Consider the following 27,136-nt stretch of genomic DNA (forward strand, 5'->3'; position numbering starts at 1 on the left):
AGTAATATTAAGGAATATACATGTGGATAAGGTATTACAATTGCTTAGATAAGCAATTAAAAATATTAAAGATAATATAACACACAACTTCCTAGCAACATATTTAGACAGCTAGAACAGTGCTGCCTAATAGAATTTCTGCAATGATGGAAACATTCTCTCTTTGCATGATCCCCGTGGTAGCCTTTACCCTTATGTGGTTGTGGAGCACTTGAAATGTGGCTAATAAGACTGGAGAACTAAACTTTTAAAATTTATTCAATTTCAATTAATTTACATTTCAATAGTCACATACAATTAGTGGCTACCACATGGGGCAGCACAGAGGAAATGATGTTCACCTCCTGAATTTGACACAAGAAGAAAATCTGAGTAGATCAATATCATACAAAAGATCAAACAATTGAATATCTGCTAATTTAAAAGGCAACAAGCCTAGACTGAACAGCTGAGTTCTTTCTAACCTTTAAAGATCAGATCATTCCTATGTTATTTAAACCATTTCAGGTAGTTTAAAAATAAATGGAAATTTCTCTAATTCATTTTATAAAGTTGGAAAATCTTGATCCCAAATTCGACAAAAATAATACAAAAAACAAAACCATAGGCCAATTTCACTAAAGAATAACAAAACAAAATTCTAAATATTAGCAAATCAAAGCTAGTAGCATATTTAACGTTTCATAACTAAGTTTTCTACTAAAATTATTGGTGTAGTTCAACAAGTGAAAATCTGTCAACATAATTAATTGCACCATTAAGTTGAAAAGGAAAAAAACATTCTTATAACAACAGCTGCTGTAAAAGAATATGATAAAATGCAAACTCATTCCTAAAAATACCTTAATTTAAAAAACTTACTTAAACATGTTAAAGGTTACCCAAAATCAATAGCAAATTCTATAAATGGTGAAGTACTGTAACCGTTTCCAGTAAATCATAAAAAAGAAAAATATTATCTTTACTGTTAGTTCAAAATTATTTTAGACTTCCTAGACAAAGCTTCAAAACAATAAACTTAAATACTATAAATTTTCAAGAATACGCTGATTTATCTTTATTTGTAAATGAGTGAATGCCTTAAATGGTTTTCTGAATTTAAATATTACAATAAATTTCAGGAAAAAATTTATGTAAACTTAGCATGTGAGAGATCTCTCAAGAAGTCAGGGACTCTGGAATACTCAAAATAATGAAAGAATAAATCTGACCACCAAAATCAAAATATTTCAAGTGTCAGAAAATAACATAAAGTTAAATACTAATGATTTAGAAAAAAATTTGTGACTATTAGAAAGTGTATTTATTTAATTTCTTACCAGTGTTATAAAAGAAAAAGAGAAATAATTCAATCATTTAAATAATTTACCAAACTATTTATGAGAGAGGAATTAAAATGGAAAATGAGCAAATAAAAGATGGTTAATCGTATAAGTGGTCAGAAATATGTAAATTATGACTATAGTGAGATACCATTTTATTCACATTAAATTGGCCTACAGTTTCAAGAAATGGTATCATCCTATGTTGGTAGAATGTTGATTGCTACAGTCTTTGGGAATTAATCTCGCAAAATTTATTAAAATTAAACGTACTATGACTTATGTTCCAAGAAGGTCACTTTGGAATTTATTCCACAGAAGTAAATGTATATGTACAGGAGCTGCATTGCAGCACTGGTTTTAGTAATATAGAGCTAGTATGACACCCATGGATGGAGGAACTGTGAAATATGGTGTGACTATTTAAAAGGTGCAGATGTAAGCTATCATTATATATAGAATAGATAAACAAGGTCCCACCATATAGCACCCAGAACCATATTCAATATCCTATGATAAACCATAGTGGAAAAGAATATTTTTTAAAGGATGTATATATATGTATAACTGAATCACTTTGCTGTACAGCAGAAATTAACACAACATTGTAAATCAACTATACTTTGATAAAATAATAAATGAATAAATAAATAAATAAAGGGATGAGTTTGAGGTGTCTCTGTTGTCCTGATGGGATGTGTATGTTGTACTGTTCAATACAAAAATCAAATTATAAATTAAAGTGTATAATATGATTCAGTTTTTATATAAAATAAATCCTACATATGCGTTTATATGTTTCTGGGAACATGAATAAAATTGTGGGAAGACACACCTATTAGGCAGTGTGTTTGTTGCTGTTTGATATTTTCCCCTTTTTAAACTTTCTTTTACATTATATTTTTTTATTTTAAAGAGTAAAACAATCTTACTGTAGCAAATGAAGCTGTGTAGTACAAAGATATACAAAGGAAAGCTAATTATTGCCTGCATCCCACCTCTCTGTTCCCTTTCTCCAATGCCACTCTTTGTGATAACAAATGCCAACAAGCCTAAGGTGCATCCTACCTCACCTTTATCTTTGCTTAAACAAATATGAATATATACAAGCATATGCACATACATAATGGTTTGCTTCTGTGTAAGGAAATAGAATCATACTGCACACATTACTTGGTGACTTGCTATTTTCACTAGGCAATCTATCGGGAATATTCCTGATAAACAAGAGAAATATAAGTGTGGGTGTGTGCATGTGTGGGGTGTATGTCTTTATTCCCTCTCTGAGCACTTTCACATACACAATTTTAGTTGAGTGGATACGTCACAAATGTTGGGAGAATTTTTTTTTCTTTTTTGGTATCAGTTTAGATTGATTTTGTGTTTTGTTTTTGTTTTTTCACTGGCCACTCTTCTTTCCCTGTCTTTCATAGGCCAGGCTGTTAATACGAGATAACTCAGATGAGTAGAAATTGAAGAAAAAAGAGAAAAAGATGTTTACTTTTTAATAAATCTTGCTTTAGCTTCCTCTTTAAAATGAGCAGTCATCATAGATAACTAATAAGAACCTGCTGTATAGCACAGGGAACTCTACTCAGTACTCTGTAATGGCCTATATGGGAAAAGAATCTAAAAAAAAAAGAAGAATGTGTATATGTATAACTGATTCACTTTGCTGTACACCTGAAACTAATACAGCATTGTAAATCAACTGTATGCCAATAAAAATTAAATAAATAAATAAGTAAATAAAACGAACAATTATTGGTTTTGTAGTTTAGATAATCTAGCAGGGAAAAACTAAAGGAACAATGAATTTATGCTGTGTACTAATATGTTCCGATTTGCATTCCTTTTATTTCTATCATATTTTTATCATATGGTACTCCAGATATATAAAGAGTAATTTAGTATTTATAATGTATGTGGAAATCCACCTAAAGAAATATAACATGTTAATCAGAAATTGGGGAGCAGAGGGTGCTCAATAAAATATTTATTAACCCTGAAAATTATGAGGAGTCATTTGGCAAGAACAACACATAGCACTAGCATGTAGATGTATAGTCTATTTACTGAGACAGATTAATTCATTGAATTAATATATCTACCTGTAAAGTCAATTCTGTGAGAAAAACATAGTGTAAACTGTTTTCACCATAAGCGAAAGGATGGTTTAGAACACAAAATACCAGCCTTGACATAGTATCTTTAGCTTTAGCTGTCTACACTTTGCGTACTTTGAGACTAATATAATCCTATTCCCTTTGGAAAAGCTCTTTACCAGCTGTCATCGTTAAGAAGCTGTAGTGCGTAGTGTGTAGTGGGTAAGAGCATAGGCTTTGGACCCAGACTTTCTGGATTTGCATCCTGGATCCACCTCTCCTTATCTGTGTGATCTCTGTGCTCTATTCCTTATCTGTACAGCAGGCTTAAGGATAGCATTTACCTCCGAGGGTAATGGGGAGGATCCAATAAATTAATGATATGTAAAGCTTTAGAACAGTGCTTGGCACCTACTTAGTGATAAATGTTTGCATTATTTTTGTTGTGTTGTTGTTAAGATGTGGTTGGCCATTATGCAATGGGCCAGTACCTAAGAAACAGTCAACCCAGCACTCTTCCCAGGAGACCCCTTGCCAACTCAAGTCAGGACATTCACAAAGTGAACTCTCCTGGCTGAAGCATCAATCTAAGGCCAAGGTGAATGGTAAAAGATTCTGAGAAAGGCAAGAGGGTGATATTGAAACATGAAGTTAGGTGAAATTTTAAAAATCTGAAATCTAAAATATTTAGAAAGTTAAACTGTCAGCCATGACTCTTACAGCTCCCAGTATGTCTGCCTCCAGAAATGACTTCCCCAACCTTGTTCCTCATCCTAATTTCCGGCTTCTCATCTTCCATGCATTAAAATTTTAATTAAGTTAAAATTGTTTCTAAAATAAGAGTTAATATCATCTTAGCCAGAGACAAAAATAACCTACTATGGATAGAATGTAAGAGCTTAATTTAAGATACCTTTGTCATACCTATTTTGGAGCTACTCAACTGTTTGCTGTATGATTTTTATTTGTTTATTATCATGGTTTGTTTTTTGGGAGGTGGTTATATTTCAGATAGTTGAGTAGTTTTATGGATCTCCTGGTAAGTGAAACACAGCTAAAAAAACATTTTTCCTGGCAGCCAACACCCCCTTCCAACTTGCTTCACTCTGAACATAAAACGGTCTTTCTCCCAAACCTTTTAGTCACCAAGTCTCAATCTTTAAATTATCTCTTTCATTGCATCTTCTCCATTTCTATCACCACTGTTGTTACTTCAAAACAGGATTGCCATCAATGTCTCCTATCTTGATTATCTGATTCCTCACCAATGCATCCTATATCGACATGAACAAGGGACTTCCTTCTCTTAATATAATCTGTCTTCTCTTTTAAATTCTGAAATGCTCAAAGTCTGGGACCATGTTACATTCATGTCTGTATTTCCAGTTTTTAACCATGTGCCCAATACACAGCAACTGAGGGGGTAGAAGGAGATCTTGAATTTAAATTTTACTTACAGGGCTAAGAGTGCTGCCATTAAATTAAACACTTACTTTACAAAGACTAGCTTACAAGCTCTTTTGGGTATGATGAGCTTGTTTAGGAATCAGGCTTTCTTTGTTCTTTGTCTATTCAACCTTCTCAAATGTCTACTGCATATGCCAAGAGGAAAATCTAAATCTCTGCATGGTCATGAGTGAGTACTTGAAAACCTGTTTCCCCGACTGTTAGAGATGAAAAGATTTCCTGTAGAAAAAAGTATCAAGAAGAGAATCTCATCTTAATATTGGAAATAATGATTTTGATGAGTAATTTAGGTTAAAAAAAAAGTATTACCAGTGAGTCATTTCCTTGGTAGAACAACAGGTGGCAGCAAAGGGGGCTAATCTTGGCATTTGAATTTTTTACAATAATTAAAACTGAAAAATGTTTTTTATAGACCATTCTGAATCCCCTCTAAAAATTAACAGAAATTCCAAAGGACAAATGAACAGAGATGTGGACCTTTAAGAGCGCTCTTGGAACTTCACTTGAAAAAGTTACTTTTTGGTAGATCTAAAAAGAAGAAAAATAAACCAACTGAACAGATGCTTTGCTTCCAAAAAGATGCTCATGGGACCTCTCTCTTGCGTTGGCAAAATCTTATCTTCCTGTTAAACAATCTGTCCATCACAGCAACATTTCAGTTTTTAAATCACCAAATTTAATTTATCATATGGTTTGGTGTATGACTTTTTTAATCCATAACTAAAATCTTTTGACAGGAAATGTTAAATTTGAAAAAAGAGCATTAAAGTTTTATAACAGGCACCACAATTTATCTATTCTTGGAAAATGAAAAGAACCATGGCCATTAACCTAATAATTTCAAAGGCTAAGGTGCTCCTTCACATGAATTATCTGGATAATTGACTGAATTTTTAATTTAACTATTTATGTGATTTTAGCAGTGATGACAACTCTTTCTTTTACAGAAATTCTTTTTTTTTTTTTTTTCACATGTAGTCTTATTTGCAGAGGAGACTAAGATCAAAGACAGGGAAAAAGCTAAGATCCTCTTTGTACCCAAAAGGGAACAGAGAGAAAATAATGAATAATCATAGCAAATCACTGAAGCAGCTCCAGATGTACCCAAACTGATAATAGTCAACAGTCCACATATTTGAAGTCTAGACCCAGGTTTAGTTACTGGTACAATTTTGAATACATTGAAGATTTTCAGGCCACTTACAAGTGTAATGGTCTTTTTTTTTTTTTTTCCCTTTAAAGGCAATAATCTGTGCTTTCAGAAACAGACTTTGTTGGGATGGCTTACAGATACTTTTTTTTTTAGCTGAAAGTGGGAGAAAAATAAAGCTTGCCAGATAACAAAGGTAATTTCAGAAGTGTAGACTGACATCATGTTTTAAAATAAGCAGTCAGGTATTTACGTCCCCAACTTTCCTTCCATTACCTCCTCCCTCACTCTTGGCAATGCCACCTCTACCAACTCAGGCCCCCATGTCTTCTTACTTCCTCTTTCCTCTACTTTTTAAAGCTTACTTTCAGATTCACATTCACTCTAAATAATACATAACTTATAACAGGTGTCAAAGCCCTAGGTTAAAGTTCTACTGAGTAAAATGTCAGGCTCCCAACTATCGAATAGAGGAGGGGCTTAAGAGGCATAGAGAAGGAGGAGTTATGGTCATTGGACTAAAAGCAATCCATGTAGTTGCTCCTTCCTCTGCTTCCATGTACAACTTGCTAAAACCATTGTGGCCTCACATTGCAGACATGGACATGCGATTGGTCTTCCAGGTGAATAACTTCTCTATTACTGTAATACACATGTATAGCCAATACAATAAAAAATTGTATAATTCATTTAAAACTGTCTGAAGGGCACAGTTTCTCAATTAGAAAATTAGACCTTCTCTAATTAACCAGTCTTTAAGAAATAAGGTCAACACCCACCCTTATTTCCCAGAGAACGTCTTCTCTCAAAAGAAAATATTGAAGGGGGCTCACTCCCGAATGGAGGGAGCCCTAAAGTCAAAATGTGACTTAATAACAAGGGAAAGATAGCAAACCAGAGAAAATAGTGAAAAGGCAATCAGCACAAAGGAAGAAAGAAAAGAGAGTCATAATAAAGGAATTTTGTTTTCAGAGCAGGAAGAATCATGCACACCAGGACTGCCACGTTCAGTCAAAAACATGTGGAAAATCTGTCCCCTAGTCAGGCCACTCTTGGCAACTGGATGATAAGTGTGGGTGTTGGGTCAATATCAAGTCCCCCTGACCACCAGGGCTTCCAAACAGGAAGCAAAGGAAGCATCTGAGTCAGGTTCCAAAAAAGGACAACAATGTGTATGTCCTCACTGTGTTTGGTTATCTCTAAATGAAAATAAATCTGGTGCCACCTGGATCACCACCAAAACAAGGTGATGATCTCGAGATGGATTCATTCTGCTTTCTATTCACTTAAAACTCTTGTGGGAAAGAAGAGCTGTTAGGACACAATTATATCACTAAAAACAAGAGCAGAGAGACCATGATGACATATGTTTTACCTCACAGATTTAGGATTAGGACATGTGAAAGCACATTAAAATCTGTGAAGAAAGCATAATTTGTGAGCTGGAAATTAAGCCACAGTGTTGGGACATCTTTCAGCTCAGCACAGTGCAACTAATCGATCGCATTATTACACAGATCCGATCAATGGCAAGGAGGCTTAAATTGCATGGACACAAGCCAATATCTGTCTGATGTCCACATAATGAAGGTATATATAATTGTGGGAATGGGTCCTCATTGGCAAAGTATATTTCTTGGTTTTAGGTACCAGATCTCCTCCAACGTTTCCAAAGAGCTGAGACCACCTAGGATTTTAGGCTACAGAGAAGAAAATTTGTTTAATTCACGGAATGTTAGAAAATGCAACTATGATAACAATTGTAAATTATTACTGGATGTATATTATGTGGCAGGTACTGGATTAAGTCTGTCATGTGAATTATCTTGTATGATTCTCACATAATGCAATGGAATAGACCCTGAAAATTCATAATTACTGACCAAAACCCTCGGGGAGAAATAAGTTCTGGAAGTCCAAATATTTTGGATTATAGAAAGGCAATAGGATACATATGCCATATATTTTGTAACCCCTCTGGAAGGGCTTAGAGCAATCATACAATAATATTTCCAAATTAAAATACATAAGTATTTACACTAAAGTGGGATAAATGAAGATGGTAAACAGGTAATGTTTTGCCACCAAATGAAATTATTCTAAATCTTAAAAACATTTTTTAAGAAATTTTGGATTTTAAAATTGTGTAGAAAGATTTTGGACTCAGTTTCTTCTATATTTATATCCAACATTAGTATGGTACATTTGTCGTAATTAATGAACTAATGTTGATGTATTATTATTAACTAACGTTTACAATTTATTCAGATTTTCTTAGTTTTTACCTAATATCCTTTTTCTCTTTTTCTAGGATATAACAATCCATTTAGTTGTCATGTCTTCTTAGTCTCCTCATGGATGTTACAGTTCCTCATACTTTTCTTGTCCTTGATGACCTTGAGTTTTGAGGAATACTGGTCAGGTAGCTTGTTGAATGTCCCTCAGTTGGGATTTGTCTGATGTATTTCTCAGAATTAGACTGGGGCAATGGGCTTAGGGAGAGAACACAGATGTAAAGTATTATTATTATCACATCATTTATTGGGTACATACTATAAACATGACCCATCACTGTGGATATTAACCTTGATCGTCTGGCTGAAGTGGTGTTTCTAACGTTTCTATACTGTATAGTTATGTTTCCCACCTTTCCCTCTTTCAATACTGTACTATTTGGAGAGTAATCAGTATGCCAAATCCACATTGAAGAAGTGGAGAATTGTATTCCCGTTCATCATCAGTGGTATATCTACATAAATTATTTGAAATATATATGAACAGATTTGTCTATTCTCTCCCAAGTATTTATTTTTTTAATCACTTATAGACTCATGAAAATTTATTTAATTTCCACTTGAGTCATTGAGAGCTCTGTCAGTTAACTCACCTTGTATATTCCCTGCCCCAGCCCTAGAGTCAGTCATTTCTCCAAAGAGCTCTGGTTCCTTTTACTGAAGAATAGTATTAGAAACCAAGATCTGGGTGTTAGATGTGCTTGTTACTACTGAAGGGTTTTTTTAGGCCCTGAGAGATGACAGAGTATGGAAATATATGTGTATATACTTGTCCAGGTATATATACACATCTATAATTATCCCTGTATGTAACTATCTTTATCTATGTTAATCTAAACATGAATTCATATGGATGTCTCCAGCTCTAATCCATTACCAAATGGATCATTCTAGCCTTTTCCCTTGCACGTCTATAAACTCCCACTTCAAAGTGAGAAACACCATCCATTTACCTATTTGTTCAATTCCACTATACATATATAGTGCTTTCAGAATTGTTAATCTGCACCCTCATGAAAACAACTTTATTAACTAGAACACAGTGCTTCTGTGTAGTTCCTTTGTCTTTACTCACAGTTTCCCTTCATTTCCCAAGTTACTTAGGGCAACACCCTTTCCCTCACTCCATTCAGTGAGGGTATGTCATATATTTTTAATACAGTTAGAGTCTTGTGTCACATTTTTCATTCTATCACAGGAAACCCCCAACCTCCTGAATGATTTTTTTTTGCATACATTAAGGTCCACACTTTGTGTCAAACTGCTCTGTGGGTTTTGACAAATGTAGAGTGCCAAGCATCCACCATTACAGTGTTACAAAGAATAGTCTCACTACTATAAATAATCCTGTGGGCTTCAATTATTCAGCCCCTCTTCCCCAAACTCCTGCAGCAGCTGATCTATTTACTGCCTCTACAATTTTGCCTATTCTAAAATGTCATATAAATGAGTCATCAATGATGAAACCTTTTCTATATAAACTTCCTTCTTTAATTTTGTCAAAAGTTCATAAATAACAGAAGTAAAACCAATGAATCACAGAAGTAGTAATTAGTAAGTTTATTTTGCACACACAACAAAGACAATTCATGAACCAAGAGCGTGCAAACCAATACATGGAGTGAGGCTCAGTATATATTGTTACAAAGCAGTTTACACAGTGGGAAGCAGTGACTGTTTATTCTTCACAGTGATTGTTTATAATATTAGAATTTTCTTAAATGATAGGGAATTGGCTAGTGATTACCTCGTATCCATTTTGGGAAGCAGCTTAAATTTTTCTTTCTTTTCTATTGAAGTATAGTTGATTTACAACATTGTGTTAGTTTCAGGTGCACAGCAAAGAGATTCAGTTACACATACATATATATCTATTTATTTCAGATATCTAAATTTTTCTTATGATTTCCAGAGGCATAATGAGAAATGACCCAAGTCAAGTTAGTCTTGCAAACGAAGCTAAATTAAGCTTGGTTTGTATGACTAAACTGTTTTTTTCTGAGCAGGGAATTTTCAAGACTGGTTTCCATTTGTTTTTGATCTGAACAACTTGTTATTTAAAAGTCATCTATGTTTTCACATGGTTTGATAGCTCATTCCTTTTTATCACTGAATATACATTCCATTGTATGAATGTACCATAGTTTATTTATCATTTTACCTACTGAAGTAATCCTTGGTTACTTTCAGGATTTGGTAATTATAAATAAGACTGCTGAAAACATTGGTGTGCAGAATTCTGTGTAGATAAAAGTTTTCAAATCAGTTGGATTGATACCTGGAAGTGTGATTGCTGAAATGTATGGTAAGACTAGGTTCAGCGTTGAAAGAAACTGGTATACTGTCTTCCAACGTGGCTGTATTATTTTGCCTTTCCACCAGCAGTTCTTTTGTATTTTAGCTACTTTAATAGGTTGCATTGGTATATCATTATGGTTTCATTTGCAATTCCCTAATGACATATGATGTTGACCATCTTTTTATATGCATTCTTGTTATATGCATATCTTCTTTGGTGAGGTGTTTATTCAGATATTTTAAACATCTTTTCATTGCGTTCTTTTCTTATTGAGTTCTAAATTTTTTTTCCTATAGTTTGGACACAAGTACATTATCAGATATACTTTTTACAAATATTCTCTCCAAGGCTGTAGTTTGTCTTTTCATTCTCTTACCAAAGCATGTCACAGTGCAGAAGTTTCTAAATTTTATAAAGCCCAACTTAATCAGAATTTCTCTTTCATGGACTGTAATTTTGGTGTTATATCTAAAAACTTATTAAATTCAAGGCCACATATACTTTCTTTTGTTTTCTTCTAGAAAATTCATAGTTTGCATTTTATATTTAGATCAGCAGTCCATATTGAGTTAATTTTTTGTGTGACATAAGATCTAGGTTAATTTTCAGCATATAGTTGTCCAATTGCTCCAGCACCGTTTATTGAAAATACTTTCATTCTCCAATGAGTTATCGTTGCACCCTTATCAAAAACTAATTTACTACAGTTGTGTGATCTATTTCTGGCCTCTCTATTCTGTTCCATTGATGTATATGTCCATTCTTTCACCAATTACTATGGCTTTATAGTAGTCTTAAAATTGGTAATCAGACTTCAAGGGTGGGGGAGTTCTGGTTAAAGTGACTTAGCAGGGTTCTTGCTAAAACTGGATTTTATAGAGAAGTGTACAAATAGGCTTAGGAGAAGGTTCAGGAGCCTGACTTAAGTTTGCTCAAGCAAAGAGTCTTCATCAAAGGCAATGTCTTGCCTCATAGATTGAGCTAGGAAGTGTTCCTTCTGCTTTTGTTTTCAGGAAGAGATTATGAAGTATGGTATTATTTGATATAATTTCTTTCTTTTTTTTCTGCAAAGAGTATACTTTATTGATGGTACATGACAAGACAAGGTAGGGCTCCCTAAGCCCCTCCCCTTCTTCAGGGGGTCTGGGATGGAAACTGTGCGGAGGTTGGGAAACTCTCCATGTGTTGGTGGTTGGAGCTGGGGCAAGGACTGCCCAGCAGCTGAGAACCTCTCTTCTTCTCATTCTCTTGCTGGGACTGGTGGCCCAGGGACTCTTACTCCTTGGAGGCCATGTGGACCCTGAGGTCCACCACCCTGTTTCTGTAGCCAAATTCATTTTCCTAACTGGAAATGAGCTTGACAAATGATCGTTGAGGACAATGTCAGCCCCAGCATCGAAGGTAGAAGAGTGAGTGTCACTGTTGAAGTCACAGGAGAAAATCTGGTCCTCAGTGTAGCCCAGGATGTAGCCCATCCCTCTACAATGCTGAAGTGGTCATGGATGATATTGGCTGGGGGGCCAATCAGTTGGTGGTGCAGGAGGCATTGCTGACAATCTTGAGGTGGTTGTCATACTTCTCATGGTTCATGCCCATCACAAACCTGGGGGCATCAGCAGAAGGGGCAGAAATGATGACCCTCTAGGCTCCACCCTTCAAGTGAGCCCCAGCCTCCTCCATGGTAGTGAAGACACCAGTGGACTCCACCACATACTCAGCACCAACATCACCCCATTTGATGTTGGCAGGATCTCACCCCTGGAAGATGGTGATGGCCTTTCCATTGATGAAAGCTTCCCGTTCTCGGCCTTACTGCCATGGAACTTGCCATGGAATCATACTGGAACATGAAGACCATGTAATGAAGGTCAACAAAGGGTCGTTGATGGAGACAATGTTCACTTTGCCAGAGTTAAAAGCAGCCCTGGTGACCAGGCTCCTGATACGGCCAAATCCGTTCACTCCCACCTTCACCATCTTGTCTCAGGGATGCAGCTGGCACTGCAAGAAAGATACGTCTGTCGAACAGAGAGGAGCAGAGAGCTAATTTCTTTTTTAAATATTTGGTAGAATTCACCAGTGAAATCCTCTGAACCTGGTGTTTTGCATTTTGGAAGGTTTGAAATTATCAATTAAATTTCCTTAATAAATATAGGGCTATTAAAGTTATTTATATCTTCTTTTGTAAGTTTTTATACATTTGGCTTTCAAGAAATTGGTCCATATATTTAAGTTTTCAAATGTATGAACATAACAGATTGTTCATATTATTCCATTATTCCTTGAATTTCGATGGACTCAGTAATGATAACCCCACTTTCATTTCTGATATTAGCAATTTATGTCTTCTCTCTTTTTTTTTCTTGATTAGGCTGGCTGGAGTCATAAGTTTTATTGATATTTTCAGATAACCAGCTTTTGGGTTCATTAATTTTCTCCATTATTTTCTCCTATACATTTTATATTATTTCTTTTGCCTATTTTAGGCTAAATTTCCCCTTTTTTGTGTAGTTTCCTAAGGTGGGAGCTTAAATTATTGATGTTTGATTTTCTTTTTTTTTAAATGCATGCATTTAATACTATAAATTTCCCTAATTGGTGGGATGCAGCATTGTTTTTGCTGCATCCCACCAATTTTAATATTTGTATTTCTATTTTCATTTACTTCAATTTTGAAAAATTTCTTTTGAGACTTATTCTTTGATGAATGTGTTATTTAAAGTGTGTTGCTTAATTTCCAAATATTTGGGAATTTTCCGGTTATGTTTATGTTATTGATTTCTAATTTAATTCTATAGTGGTCTAAAATATATCTTTTCTGTAATTTCTATTTTTTACAGTTGTTAAGGTCTATATTACCATAATATACATTCAGAATGTAATTTATCTTGGGGAATGTGCCACACGAGCTTGAAAAGAATGTGTATTCTGCTGTTGTTGAATGGAATATTCTATTAATGCCAATTAGGTAAAGTTAAAAATAGTGATGTTTAGGTTGTTAATATCCTAATTATCTGCCTGCTTTATCTGTCATTTACTTACAGAGAGATATTGAAATTTCCAGTTGCAATAGTGCATTTGTCTAGTTCTCCTTTTAGTTTCACCCAGTTCTGCCTCATGTAGTTTCACACACTCTTGTTAGTGTTGTTATGTCTTCAGGAGAATTGACCACATTATCATTATTTAATGCCCTTCTTTATCCCTTCTTTGTTGTGAAGTCTATTTTGTCTGAAATGAATACAGCTACTTTAGCATTTCTCAAACATTAGGGTTAACATGGCATATATATTTTTAACACAAGTTTTTATGGTTAAATAGTGCTTCTTTTAGGTGACACATAGCTGGGTGTTGTTTTTTTTATCCACACTAACAGTCTCTGTCTTTTAAGTCTTAAAGTAATTATGTGTATTTGAATTTATATCTACTATGTTTGCAACTCTTTTCTATCCATTGCTTCTTTTTCTTGTTTGTTTTTTTAACCCCTCTTTTCCTACCTTCTATGGTTTTAATTAAGAATTTTATATGACTTCATTATATTTTCTTAGTATCAGTTAAACTTTTTGTTTTTAACTTAGTGGTTGCTCTAGAGCTTACAGTATCCATTTTTAATTAATCTATGTCAAACTTCAAATGACCTATTCCACTTTATTATCTAGTGCAGGTATCATAATTAATTATTTCCAATTCCTTCCTTCTGTCTCTTCTAACGTTGTTGTAATTTATTTCATTTATTCATATGTAATAGTCACCCAATATATTTTTACTATTACTGTAAAAACTATTTACTATTGCATTGTAAAAACAAGCAGGTTTTTTTTTGATCAATTAATAAAAGATTTTATTTTACCTTCATTTTTTTTTTCCTTCTCCAATGGTCTTTCTTTCTTCATGTAGATCATAGTTTTTGATCTATATTATTTTTCTTCTTCCTAAAGAATTTCTTTTAGGACTTCCCTGGTGGTGCAGTGGTTAAGACTCTGCCTGCCAATGCAGGGGACATGAGTTCGAGCCTGGTCTGGGAAGATTCCACATGTCACAGAGCAACTAAGCCTGTGAGCTACAACTACTGAAGCCTACGCTCTACAACAAGTGAAGCCACCATGATGAGAAGCCCACACACTGGAATGTAGAGTAGCCCCTGCTCACCACAACTAGAGAAAGCCCAAATGCAGCAACAAAGACCCAACGCAGCCAAACATAAATTAATTAATTTAAAAAAAATTAAAAAAAATTATTTTAATATTTCCTGCAGAGAGGTCTGCTGAAAATTCCCTCAGTTTTTGTTTCACTGAGAAATTTTTTTTCTCCTTCCCTGTTGAGTGAATTTGTTGGATATAGAATACTCAATTTTTTTCCTTCTTTCAATAATTAAATATCACTTCTTGCTTGCATAGTTTCAGATGAGAAGTCCATTGTAATTCTTAGCTTTGTTTCTCTATATGGAGATGTTCTTTTCCTCTGGTTTCTTTCAAGATTTTTCTTTGTCATAATTTTCTAAAGAAGTGTGAATAGAATATACCTAGATAATTTTGTTTGTTTGTTTGTATTTACCTCCTGGTGTTCTCTAAGCTTCCTGTTTTGGTGTCTGCCATCAATTTCAGAAAATTCACCATCATTATTACCTTAATATTACCATTATTATTATAACAGTTCTTCAGTTCCATTCTCTCTTTCTTCTCTTTCTGGTATTCTCTTTATAATTGTGTTATACCTTTTGAAGTTGTCTCAGTGTTATTGGATGTTCTGTTCTGTGTTTTTTCCCCATTCTTTTTCCTCTTTGCATTTCAAAATGAGGACTTTCTGTTGATCTACACTTGAGTTCTCTTATTTTTTCATCAGCCATGTTGAATCTACTGATGAGCCCATCTTAGGTATTCTTTATTTCTGTTATAATGCTTTTGCTTTCTAGCATTTCCTTTTGATTCTTAGAGTTCTCATCTCTCTGTTTACATTACACATCCATTCTTGCATGTTCTTTACTTTTTCCATTAGAGACCTTACCATATTAATCATGGTTATTTAAAATTCTATCTGATAATTCCATTATCTGTGCCATATCTGAGTCTGGTTTTGATTATCACTCTGTCTCTTCAAATTGTATGTTTCTTATTTTTTGCCATACCTTTAAGTCTTTTTGTTGTTGTTGTTGAAAGTTGGACATATTGTAATTGGGTAATAGGAACTGAGGTAAATAAACTTTAATGTAAGAATTTATGTTAACTGTGCTAGAAGTTCAGCTGTGCTTAATGTTTGCTGTAGTTATGTGTCAGAGACCTCAAATTCCCTTAATGTCTTTGATTTTTGTCTCCCCTCTTTATTTGAGATTCCCTAAATTCACCTCAGGGAGAATGGCTTGCAGCTCTTTCAGCTGTAATCCACCCTGTTATACCAGAGTGCTGTTGGAATGGTGGTAAGACGTGGAGGAGAGGGAGCATTCTATAATCTTCCAATTAAGTCTCAGGCTTTTAAGGTCCTATGTCTCAGGGCTGTGACTTTCAGTCATAGTTTTCCCACTAGTTTACGTTTTCTCTCCCTTACTAGGTTCACAGGTGAAAAAAAATGAAAGCAAAGCAGTTTGAATAACTTTGCCTAAAATCAAGAAGAGCCAGAATTTGAATAGAGTCTGTTATATTCCAGTTCTGCTCTCATAACTTCAATGCCCTACTGGTTTCCTGAAGCTCAAACCAGCAAAGTATCCCCAGCTCATATTAAAAGCATGTGTTTTGGTAAAGGTGTATGTATACTCAAGGAACATCTGAAAGGAATGCTCTGATGCTTTTCCCTTTTCAGCCCTTATCTTCCCCACTGATGTTAAGTGAAGTATATTGTCCTTTAAAGATCGTTTTACAGGTTATGTACTCTGATATCCAGTATTCAGATGTAAACACTAAACACTTGCCAGCTGTGTGGATTTAAGCAATTTACTTCACATTTGTAACCTTAGTTTACTCAACTGTAAGATGAATAAAATAATGGCATGAAATTTAAAGTTTTCTGAGAGAAATAAATGAAATATGTAGGTGTTGGGCTTAGCACAATGGTGGCATAGAATAGGTGCTCAATAAGTATTAACTATCATCATATTGAGCAATCTTTAAACACCATAGATTTACACATTGTCTCTTAAGAGAACTGGATATGTAGAATAAAGGAGAAATAAAAGTTTCTTCAAGGAGGCATTTGGGAATCTGTGAGGAGATATTTCGATTGTTACAATGACTAGGGATTTCTCCTCGTGTTTAGCATTTTGGGGCCACCTTTTTTCCCCTACACTATTTTTGTCAGAGTTTAAGGGCAACACCAAACTGCTTCATGAAAACTGCCTCCTGGAAGCCCATGTCACCATTACTTGATCACGCATGTCCAAACCTGTCTCAGTACCAGTATATGTTCAGACTGCCAGGCCCTTTGGTTACATGTATGTTTCAATCAGTTTTAACTGTAATTATCTAGGACATTACAAGACAAAATATTTGTATGTATAAGGAACAGCACATGCTAACTAACCTGGTTTGCAAGGTATGCCATGCACATTGTATTGCTTCCCTGATTTTCCCACTCTACACATGGCATGTTGACTGTGTATATCAGTTGGTTCCACAAAATTCAAAGACCTCTTTTTAATAATATCTGTCAGTCTTCTAATATAAGACTTTAAAAATAAAATTTTAGATGATAGGTAGATAGATAGATAGATAGGTAGATAGATAGATAGATAGACAGATAAAGGCACTGAAACCAAAAACCATGGAATGAGAAACTTGGACAAATTTCTCCCCACCCCATCTATTTATGTTCTAATCTTCAGTGGATAGGTTTACAAACAAGTCTGGTCAGCCCCTATTGATGTACCTTATTTCTTTTCTCTTCTCCCACTCAAACTCATCATTTTACTTGTCTCATCAATGGGAAGACACTATTTCAGCTGGAATTCCCCACCTCAGTCAAGAGTACCATTAATCTGAGCACTTCTCTCCTTTCTCTTGGACATTGCTGGACCCACAGAATATCTCTGCCTGTAGTAGTCACCCCTACTGTGTACCCAGTCTTCAAGGTGTCAAAGTTTTACAGTATTCTGTGGGGGAAAGATAAGGAGAATGCTTTCCTGCACATTTTTTCAAAGAGGAGCAAAGTGTTGTGTTTATTTCACAATGTCTTGTGTTTACTAAACAAGACTTTTAACTTTTACTTATAGTCTTCTTTCTAGGACTCAAACAATCACCCAGGCATAAGCAACAGGCATAACTGTTCTCAGCTTTGTTAGTTCTACCCATCTGAGATTTGGTTGCTGGATCAGGCTTGTGTTGGTATAGTTACTCTCCCAAGGATATATTTTTCCTCATGCATAAATTTCTAATGAAAATACCCCACCATATCTAGTCATGAACATGAGCATGAATGAGACATAAGGTGAGAACTCCCAGAAATACATGAGAAGAGATTCTGGGGAAGCTGGGAGTTGTTCTGAATTAAAGTCATGTGTCAATTGACAATAAAACGTGTACATTTTGGGAGACCAAAGTAAGATGATAGTAGGAAGATGTAGATATATTTCTACATATAACTACATAACCACACTGAGTATTAATCCTGACCCAATCATCTCATTAGGGTACTAGTGAACTCTTCTGTCTCAGGTGCCTATCAATGTCTATTATAGTTTTGGTTCCAGTCCTTTAACTTTTTTAATCCTATGGTTCTTCAACTTTCTCTCTTCCTCTCTTTACTTGTTATTCCCCTCCTCCTCATCCCTTTCCCTCTTTCTTTCACATTTGTTAAATATTTAGAAGTGTGTTTCAGGCTCAGTGTTAAATTTTGTCCTCTCACTACAGTACTAATGGAATGGTGGTCTGCCAGTCCATGAACAGCCAGTTTCTGGTGGACAGTGAGAAAAGCACAGAAATTGAGAGTAACCAGTTAGAAATGAAGACAGGAATAAAGACACAGACCTACTAGAGAATGGACTTGAGGATATGGGGAGGGGGAAGGGTAAGCTGTGACAAAGCGAGAGAGAGGCATGGACATATATACCCTACCAAACGTAAGGTAGATAGCTGGTGGGAAGCAGCCGCATAGCACAGGGAGATCAGCTCGGTGCTTTGTGACCACCTAGAGGGGTGGGATATGGAGGGTGGGAGGGAGGGAGATGCATGAGGGAGCAGATATGGGAACATATGTATATGTATAACTGATTCACTTTGTTATAAAGCAGAAACCAACACACCATTGTAAAGCAATTATACTCCAATAAAGATGTAAAAAAAAAAAAGCAATGTTTACAGCCATTGAACATTACTGCAACATTGAATTTTAGGTCTAATGAATCTAGTAATAAAAAGTGGTGCTCAGGATTTTCTATGTATTTTTTTCTTAATTCTATTTTCCTGGTAATATAGTTCCCGCCCTTTTAATTCAGCATAGGATCAATCTGTGACAGATTTGGAATTAAAAATTCCAGATTAAAAAAATCTGGTTCTTCACCGCAGATTGTTTGAGTAGACCTGCTCCGACGTGTTGCAATATTCCTTTAGCAGAAAGGAATGTGTTACAAGTGTATTGGCTGGTTTCCAGAATCCATGAGATGGGTGAAGTTTTAAGCTAAGTCTAAGGAACTAAAGGAAAACTGAGTGGCCAGAAACACCGCCAAATTCAGACCTCAGAACAAGCTGGTAAGAATGACACTAACATTGTCACTTCCACCACTGTCACAATGTAACATGACACTGGACAGCAGGGGGTTGCTGCCACTGCTGCCACTGAACAAAGATGCTGCTGCCACCTCCACTGCCCCTGGAATGGTGTAGTCTCTGACCCTGACTCTTTGCATCACTCACTGTAGATTCAAACTACTGGGATAGAATATCTGCTTGCCAAGCCAAGATCCTTCATCAGATGGCTTCCTAAAATACCTATATTGTCTATGAATGCCATCTGCAACTGATGGCTGTCCTATTTGTGGTGGTTCACCTTTTCCCAGGAGCCAGACTTTGGTTATAGGCGATGGGCTAGCAGATGGTCCCTCGGTAGTCACTGAAGATACTGAAGAGATTCAAACCAGGAATTGAGAAGCAATGTCATGGTAACATTCCTAAAACATATGCCACCTATTGCTTTGTAAATAAAACCACTTGTGCATAATTGCCTGTAACTCAGGAGTATCTGTTCCCCTAATGGCAATGTTTAATTAAGGGCATAAAGCCTTAAAATTCTCAGAAATACAAACTCAGGATCAATATTGCTCCTTATTTAATCTTCATCCCCAGGAAGAAAGAGGAGGTACCTAATCTTTAAACCAGTGTTCTCTAGAAGTCATAAGAAGAAAAATATCAAAACTACATGGAGGGCTTCCCTGGTGGCGCAGTGATTGACAGTCCGCCTCCGATGCAGGGGACACGGGTTCGTGCCCCGGTCCGGGAGGATCCCACATGCCGCGGAGCAGCTGAACCTGTGCGCCACAACTACTGAGGCTGTGAGCCACAGCTACTGAAGCCCACGCACTTAGAGCTCGTGCTCCGCAACAAGAGAGGCCACCGCAATGAGACGCCTGAGCCTCATAGCGAAGAGCGGCCCTCGCTCTCCGCAACTAGAGAAAGCCAGCGCACAGCAACGAAGACCCAACACAGCCAAAAAAAAAAAAAAAAAAAAAAAAAAACTACATGGAAACTGATGACTTATACATAAGATTCTGGACATTATCCACATGTAAAGCTGGCATAGTCTCTCCTTAATACCTTGTTTTCCTTTGCAAAATAAATATTAATACAGAAATTTCATGCTTTTTCAGGAGAGAGACAGAGTTATGTTTCTAATAAGAAGCTGCTATTAAGGAGCAAGGCAAAAGAAGCCTCTAAAAATGGGAATAAAATCACACAAAATAATGTATCATAGGAGACCTAAAATACTCAAAACATTTTTTGTGTGATATAAAATAGTGTATTTTGATTGTGGGACATGGAGAGGAAAATAGAAGAGGCTTGGGGAGAGCTTCCTGTTTTCTTTACTGCAGAATTGAGTAGAAAATAGTTCCAAAGACTTAGCACGTGACAAGCTCTTAGTTATTATGAAAATTAAAGTGAGTTTCTGGAGCATGGTGTGTCTGTAAGCCTGACATTTGTAGAAATGACAGTTTGAGAAAAAGCTTTTAGCATATTCTCAGCGGTAGCTAAATGTGAAATGCAAGACCTCTCCCTGTTCTGTAGAAAGAATTTTTATACAGACCTCATGTGTGATTATATCATTTTGCGAGTGAAGGAGAATTTTGGATGTCCTTAGTGTATTTTGCATCAACATTCCCTATGCCCTTATTCTACAAAGTAACCAAGTTTAAAATTCACAGAATGCACAAAAATTATGATACTATATAAAATCCCAACACCATAGAGGAAGTCCTGAAACAATACAATTCTGGTGATACAGAGAGGAGAAAACAACATTTTGGCAAAAGCAAATCTAACATACAATATCTTAAGTATGACGTGGACAAGCTATGATGAGCTGTGAAAAATACGTCCCTGGCCAGCGTTACATAAGTTCCTAGTTCCTGGTTCATGCAATAAAATGTCCTCAAGATCTGGCCTGTCATAGAAGAACACAGCACACCGTTGAAACCCTCTGACTTGGACTTGAGGCACCGAATTCTACTGAGGCACCAAATTCTACTTCTGTGTTTTCAGGTAAGAGAAAGCCACCCTTTTGACAGAGTCCAAGAGCTGCTACCCAAAAGCCCAACGTGACTCACACATCAAACTTTCCAAGTTTAAATTGCAAGATTGGTGGCATTACATAGAATATAGGCTCTGCTTCCCAACCTGCATTGCTGAAAGTTTGAAGAGACAACCAACTTTTGCTCTGATATGACAAAATTCCTTTAGTATAAGACTATTACATAGGTTCTCTGAGAGTCATTATTCAGAGACCTGGCTAAGTGCCCCCTCATTCTGGAGATATGAATGAAATAAGGAACAATGCTGATAGCAGGTAGGAAGTGCATGTTCTTCCCATTTCACTGACTGCTATGAATAAGAGAGAAAAGAGATTAGAGTACTATCAAAATTAATGGAATGCTATTTTCATGTCAGCAGATAGAATTTCATGGAGGTTTTGTAAACAGTTCCAAACCGTTCTGAGTGCCGATGTTACTACAGATTGTTGAGTCTGTATGGCTTGTCATTTGAGGACAAGGCCCACTTCGCATTCATTTCTGCATGCCCACTACCTTTCACGGTGCCTCACTTGTAAAATTATCTCACTTGTTAATGCATAAACAAATCTGAGTAGGTAAAAGCAGACACTGAGATTTGGATTATTATGAGAACTACATTTTTTTCTGTCTTGATTTTCCCCCCTTCAAAAACAATAATAACCAAATTTACTAACTGATTTCATATGACAGACACTACTCTAAGTGCTTTGCCTTCTAATTCATTGAATCCTCACAACAACCTTTAGAGGTTATACTATTACCTTTACACGAATGAGTAAACTGAGGCCCGGGGAGGTTAAGTGACTTGTTGGAAATACTACAGCCATTGAGTGACTGAGCTGTGATTTAAACTAATGCAGCTCTGGGTCTGGAGCTGTGATCATAATCATTCTACTATGCTATTGAAGGCACAAATGTGTTTAAAGAAGAATAACAAAACTGGCACCTCTCAAAAACTTTTTGGCAGTTTCAGTATCTAAGGAGCTTATTTTTATCTCTTGATTAATATAGCTTTTCACTGGGATCCACTTTATTGATAAGCAACTAGGATTTCCATGCTTTTTAAAATAAATTTAAAGTAAATCTCTTTTTTATAGCACTCAACTCTGAAAACTTCAAATACCTCTAAATATGTGAGATAGGTTCTTCCTTTTAAAGATAATATTTTTTATGCAATGTTTCTACTAGTTTGCTTGGAAATCCTAGTATTTGAGGAGCATAAAACAGTAAAATATTTGAAGGCATAATTAGATATATCTTTTATGTATTTATTGTATATGGCTAAAATGCAATTAAACATTTTTTACTGCAGTGGAAAGAACAATGCCTATTTTTATCATAAAGCCCAGCCTTTACTTGACACACAGATCCTTACTTGATACATAGAATGCTATGAATTACAAAACACCTTCCCTTGGTGTAGCAGCCATATCTGAAATCCTACTCACTCATTGCTCTAATTTTGAATTTTGATGGGCATTAATTAAATTCACTTGAAAATCCCTGCAGCTATTACATCTCACTTCTTTTTTTCTAAATTGAGGTATAGTTGATTTACAAGGTTGTGTTAGTTTCAGATGTACAGCAAAGTGATTCAGATATATATATGTATATATATTCTTTTTCAGATTATTTTCCAATATGGATTATTATAAGATACTGAATATAGTTCCCTGTGCTCTATATAGTAGGTCCTTGCTGTTTAGTTTATATATAGTTTTGTGTATCTGTTAATCCCAAATTCATAATTTATCCCTCCCCCCACCTTTCCCCTTTGGTAACCATGTTTGTTTTCTGTCTGTGAGTCTATTTCTGTTTTGTAAATAAGTTCATTTGTATTGATGTCATTTTTTAGATTCCACATACCAATGATATTATATGATATTTGTCCTTCTCTGTCTGACTTACTTCACTTAGTATGATAATCTCTAGGTCCATCCATATTGCTGCAAAGGACATTATTTCATTCTTTTTATGGCTCAGTAATATTCCATCTTCTTCTTTCTACATCTTCCACATCTTCTTTATCCTGATTAGAGTGTTGGTGGCAGTGTTGTGGTATCTTTTATTGTTGTTTGTTTTGCTTTGTGTAGGTACTGATATCTGTGCTGCCTCCTTTCCAAATGCTGCTTCTAAAATAATTGCTGTTTCCCAGCCCAGGTGGATAGAGCACTATTGTTTAAAAAGTTTAAAAAGCTATTTTACTCTGGTTACTTATTCAAAGAATAAAAAACAGTATTTTTAAAGATACATTGAACCCTATGTTCATTGCAGCTTTATTTACAATAGCCAAGATATGGAAGCAACCTAAGTGTCCATCAACAGATATTCAACTGTTGAATAAAGAAGATGTGAGATATATATAAATGTCCATATATATTTATATATAGACACTTACACACAATGGAATACTACTCAGCCATAAAAATGGTGAAATCTTGGCATTTGCAACAACGTAGATGGAGGGTATTATGCTAAGTGAAATAAGTCAGAAGGAGAAAAAAAATACTGTATAATTTTAATCATACATGAAATATAAAAAAATAAAAAAATAAATGAACAAACCAAACCAAACCAAACATGTAGATACAAAGAACAGATTAGTGGTTACCAAGGAGAAGTGGGGTAGAGGGAGGGTGAAACTGGTAAAGAGGCTCAACTGTACAGTGATGGATAGAAACTGCACTTTTGGTGGTGAGCACACAATAGTGTATACAGAAGTCAAACTATAATGTGTACACATGAAACTTATATAATGTTATAATCTAATGTTACCTCAATTTTTTAAAAAAGTGTTGACTGTGGTGTTAGCAGACATGCTTTCAACTACAACATATTTTATGTGTAACAATCAAATCACTTAAATTTACTTGCTTCATGTCCCTTATTTGCCCTATGGGAATTATGATAGTCCATTCCTTGCAGAGCTGTTTTGTTCATTCATTACTTCATTCCGTCAGTCAACAAAGAATTCTTGAGCATCTGCAGATGCCAGGCACTGTTCCAAATGCTGGGGTACCTATAATGAATAAACCAAGTCTCTTCCTTCTGGAAATTAACAGTGGAGTATTGCTGGGATTAAAAAAAGAAAAACGTAGGTAAAGCCCTCAGTGTTTGGTTCATAGTAAACCCTAAAAATACATCAGCTATTTTAATAACTAACTCAGAGCATTTCCTTTGCCATAAGGGTTTAAAAGGATGAACAAACTTATTTTCAGTCTGCAGGCTCTGATGATCTCTAGGGAAACACAGAGATCACCAACTAAAGAGAAATGGGGATTTGGAAGGTGTATTGAAACACAGCTGTAAGTGATTAATTTTGCTTAAAGTTATATGAAAAGCTTGGTAAAGGAGGGTATTGGATATTTTATATTTGATCAGAATATGAGGAAGAGGAATTTAACAACTGGATAAGAAAAGAATGAGCAACTGGGACCTGGGTGGAAGGAACAGCATGAGGAAAAACCAACAGATGTGAAGGTATGTAGCATATCATGGGAAAAGGAGCAAAACGATCTGACAAGAAGCTAGAGAATGACAAGAAATGAAGTTGGTAAGGCAAATAGTAGTCATATTGTAAACAGCCTCAAATGTCACGCATGCTAAGAAGCTGGAAACCATCCTAAATATAATGTGGAAAAATATGAAGTTTTTAAACCAGGCTATGACAGGACTAGTAGTGCATTTTAGAAATATCACATCAGTACATATTGGAGTATGAAAACTGAGAGATAAGAAAGTCTATTATCATCTGTGGTAACAACTTAGGTAAGATACAAAAGTATCACAGTGAGGTGAGAAGATGGACAAATAGATTACAAAATCACTTTGAAGGAGAATCAGGACAATTTGGTGAAAAAAAAGTAGACAAGGAAGAGATTGAGGGGAGTGAATCTTTCCAGATGACATTCTCAATCCTTTAGGAGGTAACGTTGAATATTGAAGGAGTCAAGAGTGAGGAAGGACAGAGAGAAAGAGACAGAGAGAAGGGAGGAAGAGAGCGAAGTAGGAGAGGGTGGGGGTCGGAAGAGGGAAGAAATGGATGCCAGGTGTTTAGAGATTAATCAGAGGTTAATCAGTATATATATAAAATTGTTGCCCCTGGTAAATGGCTAAGTTGCTGTAGTTTTTAAAATTTAGGACAAAACTCAACAAAATCAAAGATGACACATGCAGAATGCAGAAACAAGACACAATGAAGAAATATGGTCCAATTTCCCACAAAAAAACAAATATAGTAGGTTCATGGATGAAGAGCACATATACAGGGACTAGAAGGTGAGAGTAATGGATGAGATATAATAACTACACTGAATACTTTTACAGTCTAAAATGGCATCATAGACAGGATTTTTTCCCAACAGATTTCAGTACATTAAAAATAAAACAATCTAAAACTAGAAATTAGAAAAGCTCAGTGAAACAGACAGGGAAATGATGATTTTCTTTTATATATGAGGAAATTAAGGCTCAGAGAGGCATCATAGCTAATGATGAGATCTGATACTCAAACTCCAATCTCTTCTTTTATAATTTGAGAGATCTTTTCATTATACCACTCTTTTTGCCTTTCAGATGTAAAATAAGATACTTACTGATGTTATAAAAGAATACCGACTTATTGGATGAGGTGGACTTGGTAGGATACTAACATAAAACAATTCTATTTTCTCTTACCTTTCCCTTTAACACTAGTTGTTGAATAATATGTAATTAATAACATGACCAACAAAATCCAATATTAATATTCTCAACTTTTTGCCAATTAAAGACATCTTTACCTCTCATCTTGGTTCTATCTTAGGTGAAATATGTTGGCTTATTGTTTCTCTCCTACTGGCTCTAGTTTCAGGCCTCTTCAGAATGTGTAAATGGGGTTCAACAGAGACGTTAGGGGTCAGTAAAGGTCCCAAGAGACTGGTACTAAGGATTTTAATCTGGTCTTCTCGGTTTTCTCTCATAAGATGCTTTTATGGATTTCTCAGAAATATCTGCCTTAATGGAAACTTTTGATGACAGTTTCCAACACGAGTTAGAAATGCCTTCTTCCAACTGACTGACAGCTTACAAAGTAAAGCCCTTCATCTTCAGCATTTGCACTTGGAAATCCAACCCCAAACTCTTTCTGAAGTGTTCCCCTCATTCCTGGCTGAAAGCCCTCTTGAATGGGGTCATCTCAAGATATCTTCCCCTTCCATCATTCATTCCGCCTTTGCTGAAGTTGAGACTGGCTCCCAACAGGACCTCTTAGTTATCAATAAACCAACCAACCCAGAAGTCAGGTAGCTGTCACTGTGTCCCCCAAATCACAGTGGTGCATGTCATGCTCTGTGAGAGGGTCTCATGAAGCTAGGAGTACACCCTGAAGCACCTTTCTTCCCATCGTCAAATGGGGGCTGTGGTAAGCAGCTTCTAAGATGACTCCATTAAAGAACATGTCAGTTTCCCTTCTCCTCCACATTTCTCAGGGATCCTTCTCATGTCTAAACCATACAAATGCATACACAGTTTGCATTAGATGCTGAAAATCCTGTATTAGTTTTCTGTCGTTTTGTGCTGATTGTCCCAGAGCAAATGATGAATCTCCCTGTTTTCTGTCTTTAGGGGCAAGGGGTGTCACAGGAAAATGAAACAATACATGCTGTTCAGTGTCTCAAGTTTTAATCTACAACAAATTAACACTTCACATACCACCTGCCACAATAGGAAAACCAGAAACAAAATAAGCGCTTCATGTTTTTTCAAATATGTAGTGCTGAAGCCAACTATAACAAAGAGGTTCTCATCCTGCACTTCC

At 35.7% G+C, this 27,136-nt stretch overlaps 1 long non-coding RNA gene and 1 pseudogene across 1 annotated transcript in view; both read right to left on the reverse strand.

Moving 5' to 3' along the window:
- LOC113611184 (uncharacterized) overlaps positions 1–27,136 on the reverse strand; it is a 103,681-nt gene that overhangs the window by 9,353 nt on the left and 67,192 nt on the right. Inside the window, exon 3 of the long non-coding RNA XR_003429376.1 lies at positions 8,330–8,536. This is a non-coding gene — a long non-coding RNA (uncharacterized LOC113611184). The remainder of the gene's footprint in view (positions 1–8,329; positions 8,537–27,136) is intronic.
- LOC113611182 (glyceraldehyde-3-phosphate dehydrogenase pseudogene) lies at positions 9,884–13,144 on the reverse strand (annotated as a pseudogene).

The sequence above is a fragment of the Aethalodelphis obliquidens genome, unplaced genomic scaffold (assembly GCF_003676395.1).
Source record: "Aethalodelphis obliquidens isolate GAN/ISIS:26980383/991018 unplaced genomic scaffold, ASM367639v1 scaffold68, whole genome shotgun sequence".
Classification (NCBI taxonomy): Eukaryota; Metazoa; Chordata; class Mammalia; order Artiodactyla; family Delphinidae; genus Aethalodelphis; species Aethalodelphis obliquidens.